Raw genomic sequence first — 7,841 nt, forward strand, 5'->3', positions numbered from 1 at the left:
TACCCCCCCTTACAATTTTTTGTTAGCCACAAGTCATGTCAACTGACTGAGCCGTTAGCTGACTCATTAGAGCACGACTGTGTCAACATGTTTATTTCTGATTATGCTTATGTGACTGTCTCGCTAGACTTCCCCTTTTTCTAACAATGTTGTGGGGATGTTTTTCATCAGCAGGGACTGGGAAACTGGTCAGGATTGAGGACAAGATGGATGGAGCCAAACACAGGGCAATTCTAGAGGAAAACCTGTTTCAGTCTGCAAGGGACCTGGGACTGGGACAGAGGTTGACCTTCTAGCAGGACAATGACCCTAAACACACAGCCAAAGTTGCACTGGAGTGGTTTAAAAACAAGAACCTGAATGTCTTAGAATGGCTCAGTCAAAGCCCAGACCTCAATCCAATTGAGAATCTGCTGCAAGACATGAACATTGCTGTTCACCAATGGTCTCCATCCAAGCTGACTGAGCTTGAGCAATTTTGCCAAGAAGAATTGGGCAAAAATTGCAGGATCCAGATGTGCAAAGCTGTTTGGAACTTACCCCCAAAGACTCAAAGCTGTAATTGCTGCCAAAGGTGCTTTCACCAAGTATTGACTCAGGGAGGAAAATACTCACAGTCAGGGCCAGAAATATCGGAACAAGGATAACTGTTTTGGCAGTTGGCCTCTGTGCGCCACCACATTGAAGTTGAAAGGAAACACACCTAGATGGGAGCAAAGGCAGGACTTCCAGCTGTAATTCAAGGGGTTTGACAAAAGTGGGGCACTAACCATTCAGGAAGTACAGCCAGTGGCATACACACACACCCATCGCTGGGGGCTCCATGTATTGCCACCGGGTACTGAATCACACCACTGGTCTTCCTCACTCAGTACTGCGGTGGTGCAGAACCTGTTTCAGCCAGACAGCCAAACTCCATTTCTGAGATGCTCTTGGGGACTGAAACTGAGCACTGGGCAGGGCTGAAAGCAAAACAGGGCAAAGCCACAGGCAAAGGCAGCAGGGCCAGTACTAAAATTAGCAGGATCCTTTAGCTTAAAGCTTTTACTGCCAGTAGTTAAGCCTTAGGAGAAACATGTCAACCTTTGAAAATGAGGAAAACCCTACAAGAAAGCTGGGAAAACAGCAAATGATCAGCTGTTGGGGGAAAGGGCTGAGACCATCTGGATGCCAGGCAGGCCAGGTTTGACTCATGGGCTTCTGCACTGCTATAGTATTGTCTATTCCTTATTTTGCTCGTATTGTTTTTACAGAAAATTAACCCAGGCACACACATAAATACATATACAAACATACAAATATATAGTACATATACAACAGAAACTATTTTAGAAAATATGTAATACCATGAAGCTATATATGTAACACCAAGGTGACATCCAGAATCTTGAAATGTCCTATTCGAAACATAACGAAATCAGTTTTTCTATTGGGGCACAATCCCTGGTTAGACAAGAAAAATGTTCTACAACTCCCAACATGCCATAGCCAGCCAGCCAGCCAGGCTGAAACATTTTCTGAAACTATTTTCTGTCTAACCACGCATAGGACTGTGGCTTTAATCCGTTCATTTGTTGCTCATTCTGATTCCACAAGAAGCAAGCAATCGTCTATACTAGCACGTGCTGTAACAGTGCTGTTCAGATAGCCAACGAGCCAACCATGACCTCTCCTAAGGCACTCTATTCCATCCCCTCCCCCTGCATACCATGCCCCCTGAGCATAATCTTCATTGGGCTGTTTGGGGACCCCCCTTTCCATCCTTCTAAGATCCTTTTAACTGGAGATGCTAGGGTTAAACCTTCTGCAGCCACTGTGCTACAGCAACACCTCGCTCCCTCCCCACACAAGAATCACCCTGACAGAGATGCAACAACATCAGCTACCCATGCAACAGACTTAAACGATGATTCTTCCATGCTACGTTACTGATTCTCACCTTGTTTTTTGATTCATCCATAGTATGGGTCGTAGCAAAGACCCAGTGGGGTGAAGTTGGCAGTGCCAGAAACTGCTTCACCAGACCTAGACCAATTCCTGACCTGGATCCTGTGACCAGGGCACTGTCAACAGTGAAATCTGTCGTCGCCATCCTGGAGCTGCAGCTTTTGGCTCCTGCTTCCTACTTGCTTGGGAAGTTACTCCCAATTTTATAATCAGATGAGTTGCTGTTACGTAAAAGTGCAACATCTAGTTGCACCTCCTGCAATTAGATGTTCAGATAAGGTATATTACCAAGTCAATTATATAGCTTCCTTTGCTTTTTAACCAAGTCTCAGGACCAGTGCAAACAGGAAAGAAAACAGGAAGCCGTGGAAATGTTAACGAGATATAGTGGACAGAGTGAGAGAATGAGCGGAGAGTTCCGAATTCAAATCCCCACGGGATGATCTTAAACCAGCCACTGGGTGGGTGACAAGCTAGGCACTGGGGGCTGTTTTGCGAATAACCCCCAGTGTGTGGTTGGGGCGCCTGACAGACGATTGGGCACACCACCCACAGTGTGTAGCTTGTTTCCCCCCACTTCCCCCTCAGTCCTCCACCCATCTCAGTCTGGCATCCCAGGGCACTTGGCGGCAGAACCCATCTTGTCTGCCGCTAAGCCCCCCTGCAACCGTTCTGATCACGATCACAGCTTTTTTTTTCAGTGCCCCTTTCCCCTTGGCAGTGCCAGCCCCCCCAAAATGCTCAAATAGAAGTTGGGAGGGGCTGCCACTGCCCCTCCAGCTCCGGCCAAGCCCTCATCCTCTCTCCAGCCATAATCTCCTTCGTGGTCAGAGCCCCTTTAAAAAAAAAAATCTATTTTTCTTTTCTTGTGCAAAAAACGGAGCTGGGAGAAGTTTTTTCGCATGTTCCCAGCCCCATTTTATGTGCTCAAAGGGGCCCTTTATCACTACACAGCTGCAATAATGGGGGATTGAACAGAGGAGGCCTGGATTATACTTGCCTGCTCTCCCGTCTGAGTCCTCCACTTGGCCCTATTGATCCTGAGCCTGGGCCAAAGATATCGTTTATTTACATCCCACTACTCGCCTTGCAGGGCTGATATCGCAGACTGTGCGTGGGATAGAGTGATTTGAAGGAGACTGTTTTGTTGTTGCTTCCTTGGCTCCTTCTGTGTTCCCTCTTTATCAGCCGCTTCTTCGATTGGGCTGGAGACTGGGCTGAAGATATTGTTCATTATTCTTACTATTATGCTTGAGTTCAACACCACTGCAATTGTGGTGGATAGTATTGTTCCTACTTGCAGACCTTTTGCTCTTTCAGCTGGCCTTTCCACTTAGCCCTGTTGCTTTGGAGGCTGGGCTGAAGATGCAGTTACTTTATTCACTCCCTGCTTTTGATATCCCAGGCTGTTGACATAGGCAGTGTGGCATTTGGAGTGAAGATCACTGAAGAGACAGCAGCTTAACAAAATTGATTATTTATTCTCAGCTGGGCCATAGACTTGTACAGCGGATGGACCTGAGGTCTTTGGATGTAAGTCTTTGCTTACTACCTGGTTCCACCTGTTCTCATTTATTGGCTCGTTGACTCCTTTTTTCTTTTCTTTTTTAAAATACTTTTTATTCTATTTTTAAACTTTATACATGAAATAAACAATACCAACAACCTAATCAATAGCTACAATTTCCCAACAATACAGTATTCTTAAGAGGACACAGCAATAACGGAAAAGAAAGAGAAAACGGAAGGAGGAGAAGGAAGAGGAAAAAAAGGATTATTTAAAGAAACTGAATTTAAACTCCATTACACAGAAACTTCAAATCCCACTCTGCTTAACAATTATACCTATAACATTGGCAATATTACAATTCAGTACAGCATAGATAACCTAACATTTCAATATCATATCATCAGTCTTCTAGCAAGGAAGCAGGCCTACAATTCATTTCCAGTAACCATATATTGCCCTTCAGCTAACATATAGTAATAAAGCTTAACAATTTAACCAGCCAAAGATCTTACTAACCAGTAATAATGGTAATAATAATTTAAAAAGGAGATTTAAAAGGATAAATAATAATAACAAATCACTAATAAATTTTATAATGTTATATAATAATAAAGCTGAAAATCAACCTCACAACAATCACTAATATATTTTGTACTAGATATATAAATGTATACATTGTACAATATATCATGAAGAATTTAAAGAAAAGAAAAAAAGAGAGAAAAAATAAGGGGGGGGGAAACATCTCTGGCCTAGCCTGTATCTTCCAGACTAAACATAGCCAGTTAGCAAAACATGTTTGTAGATTCCAGTTCATGGTGCTGGAACAGAAATCTCATGCGATTTTCCATTTAGCCATACCTCCGCCATTTCATAATTTAGAAACTTCTTCATCTGACCTTCAGAAACAATGCAAAATGTAGCAGGATATTTTACATGATATTGTAAGTTCATTTGTTTTGCCATATTTTTCGCCTTGGTAAATTGCCTTCTTTTATCAGCAATTTCTTTGATGTAATCTGGAAATAGCATAACTTTATCTTGTTTCCAAAAAAGGTTTCCAGCCTCTCTTGCCAAATGCAGGATATAATTTTTTGTGGAGATTCTTGCAAATTGGACTATAATCGTATAACCAGTCCCTTTGGCATTTGACACACGGAATACCTGCTCAATATCAAATGAATAATCAGATGGCACAGGGAGTATCTCATGCAGGAACTTATCTACAAAAGTAGACAGATTTACATCAGTAGGTAAATATTTAATACCAATAATACGTACATTTGCCCTGCACGCTAACGCCTCCAGTTGAGAAATTGACAAAAATTGTTGAAAAAGCTTGTAACGTAGTTTCATTCTCTGCCAGCCAATCTTGCAACTCGTTAACCTTCGCCTCCATTTTTTGCCAAGAAGTGTTAATTAAATCCATAGTCCCTTGCAGGGCAGTGATGGAATTTTGGATGGTATCCAGCCTCTTAGCCTGTTATGCAAATTTCAAGGACAAAGTTTTTATCAAAGCAAGTAACTCCTCTGTATCTCCACTTCTCGAAGCCTTTGCCAAGAGGGGTGTGGGTGGGTGGAGATCCTTTTTTTCGCCTTAGTGTAGTCATCCTTCTCTTCAAACAAATCTTGCAGGTCCTCAAATATTATTGATATTTCTTAATCCATTCCTCAGATGTTGTTGGCGTTTCTTAATCCAAAAACTACAATGGAGCACGTCAGCCCTAGTTTCTCCTAATTAATTGGGAGGTTCAAACAGCTTTGAGCGATGATTAAGCTCTGGCAGACTAGCTCCGGAGTACAGCCCCCCTGCTACCACACTGAGAGAGCTGTTCTTCCAGAACTTCATCCAGAGCTGCTCCTGCCTCCCCTTTTAATTCCAGGGGAGAGATGAAAAGGTTTTTCAAGCTTTTAAAAAGCTGTTTGAGATAGCATCCCATGGAGACCCAGCGGGAAGCTGCAAGGGCGACATTGGCTCCAACTGGAAGTCAGGTCGCTGACTCCTTGACTGATCTTTTCTTCAGTTATTTCTATTTGGAGGCTGGGCCGCAGGTCCAACTTGTTGAGTGACTGTATAAAACTCCCAGCCCTGGCTCTTCACAGTTGTTGCTTTCCTGATATTCTTTATGACCCTCTAGCTAGACTGGACGCTAGCCATTTTTTTGTTTGTTTTCACCACGGTTGGTGGTGGCTGGGACGGAATTTTGTAATCCTTTTGTAACCTGTTTTATCTTTTGGGCTTTAAATATTTTCTTTCTGCTCATTTTCTACTTTCTAATGTTATTTCTTCTGTTTTCTATCTTATGGCTCATTCTCGTTGTGAATTAATTTCATTCCTGTTCAGCATCTTCCCCTCTCTCAGCTCCTTGTTGCTTGTTCTTTATGGAATTACCACTTCATTGCTCCTAAAGCTATTATCATTCATGATTTATTTATTTCTAGATCTCTTCTTCTACTCGCTCTCACTGAACCTGGCTTCCTGCTCACGATACTGCCATTTCACCCTTACTTTGGGAGACTTAAATATTCATGTGTCTGCAGCTCTACATTTTCTCTCGCTACCTTTTTGTTTTGATCTTAAACTCTGGTCTGACTCATCCACACATTCCCTTGGGCATTGTCTTGATCTTGGTTTTACCAAGAATTGCTCTGTCTCTAATCTCTCTGTTGTTGAGTTTCCTTTGTCAGACCATCGCTTACTTCCTTTCATGGTCACTTATAATCCTCCTTCCTTACATGTTGTTTCTCACTCTGTCCGCGACCTGCATTCTGTTAATCATGAGGCTTTTTCTCAAGCATCGTCTGCTTCTCTTCCTTCTGTTATTGCTGCTGGCTCCTTGGACTCAGCTGTGTCTGTTTTTAATTCTTCTTTATCTTCAACTCTTGAAAATTTGCCCCACCATTGACATGAATGCTTCTTACTCGTTTTCTCCATTCTTGTGCCTGGGTGACTGAACGCCTCTGGTGGAGGACTAGGGAGTGGGCAGATTATATTCATTACACATTCATTCTTCCTTCTTTTTCTTCTGCTGTCTCCTCTGCTAAACAGCAGCACGACTCATTGTTAATTCAGGTGAATGCCGGGCATCCCCAGTGACTTTTAATTCTCTTTTAAAGCCTGTCCCGCCATCTCTTCCTCCCTCTCTTTCGGCAAATGACTTTGTGTGACGTATCTCCCTTACCACACCTGTGGTTATTATATCATAACCACTCTTCTTATAAATATTCTTATAACAGCAAGTGCTGATTCTAGCTCCAGAATTTCAGTACCTGTATATTCTCTCAGCCTCTTCCTTGAGATAATACCTTGGATTGAATGTGTGTGGAAGGAATACATCAACTATAACCCCAGCAACCACTACTCTTCTGTTTTTCTCCCTTTTTAAATAGAAAACCTTTTTATAAACCTTTATTAGAATGCTGCCACCCTCCTCCTCATGAGGACAGAACCTTCCATTTTTGTGTGCATGAGTGGGTGCAAATTCATAGGCTATGGCTGATTTCTTTCCAAGTTTCATCTAACCCTTTTTCTGACAACTACTGAGACTGAGAATGGCATGGTTTGAAAGAACAAATTAAAAAATGAATCTTTATTTACAAGGTATAAGATGTCTCAATGCAGTTTAAGTTTTATGTGGTAAAATTATTGTTTCAAGTTTTTATTAATTGCATACCTGCTCTAGCCCTTCTAATAATAAGGCTTTAAAATAATAAATATACCTCCCTCCATCTCCCAGGGGAATCTAATCACCCCCTAGGCTTGAACCAAGTGCCCTAATCCTACCCCTCAGAAAGCCAATCCCGATCTAAATCGCTAAAGAAAACCAAGTGCCCCTTATTCCCCCACACTCCCAACCGAAAAAGAAGCCGCAGATCAGGAGACACCATTTTAAATCGGAACTCCCCCCTGCTCCCTACTTACCATAGCCTTTAGGAGAAACGATTTCTATGTTTTCTCTGGTCTCATCTGATGAATTATCTACAGTTCCGTCCGCCTCAAACCCTTCCACTTGTTCTCTTTATTCCTTCTCCTCTTTTACTTAATGCTATTCCTGTTATCCTCCTTTCTTTGCTTCATATTATTAATCTCTCTTTGACTTCTAGATCATTTCCCTCTTCTTTTAAGCATGCTACTGTTTCTCCTATTCTCAAAAAGCCTTCTCTTGATGCATTTTCTCTTTCTAATCACCATCCTCTTTCTTTGCTGCCTTTTGTTTTGAAATTCCTACAGTGGGAGGTTTATTGGCGAAGAGCCCCAGTGACAAAGTGTTGGCAAACAAGTGAGTTAAGCAACTGTGTGAATTTAGCAACAAGGCGAGGAAGCCAGGGCGGTGAACTCTCCCCTCCCTACTCCATACTTACAGTAAGTAACTGTAAATCAATA

Source organism: Heloderma suspectum, chromosome 8, assembly GCF_057233095.1.
Source record: "Heloderma suspectum isolate Gila_16-S chromosome 8, 16-S_ref, whole genome shotgun sequence".
Lineage (NCBI taxonomy): Eukaryota > Metazoa > Chordata > Lepidosauria > Squamata > Helodermatidae > Heloderma > Heloderma suspectum.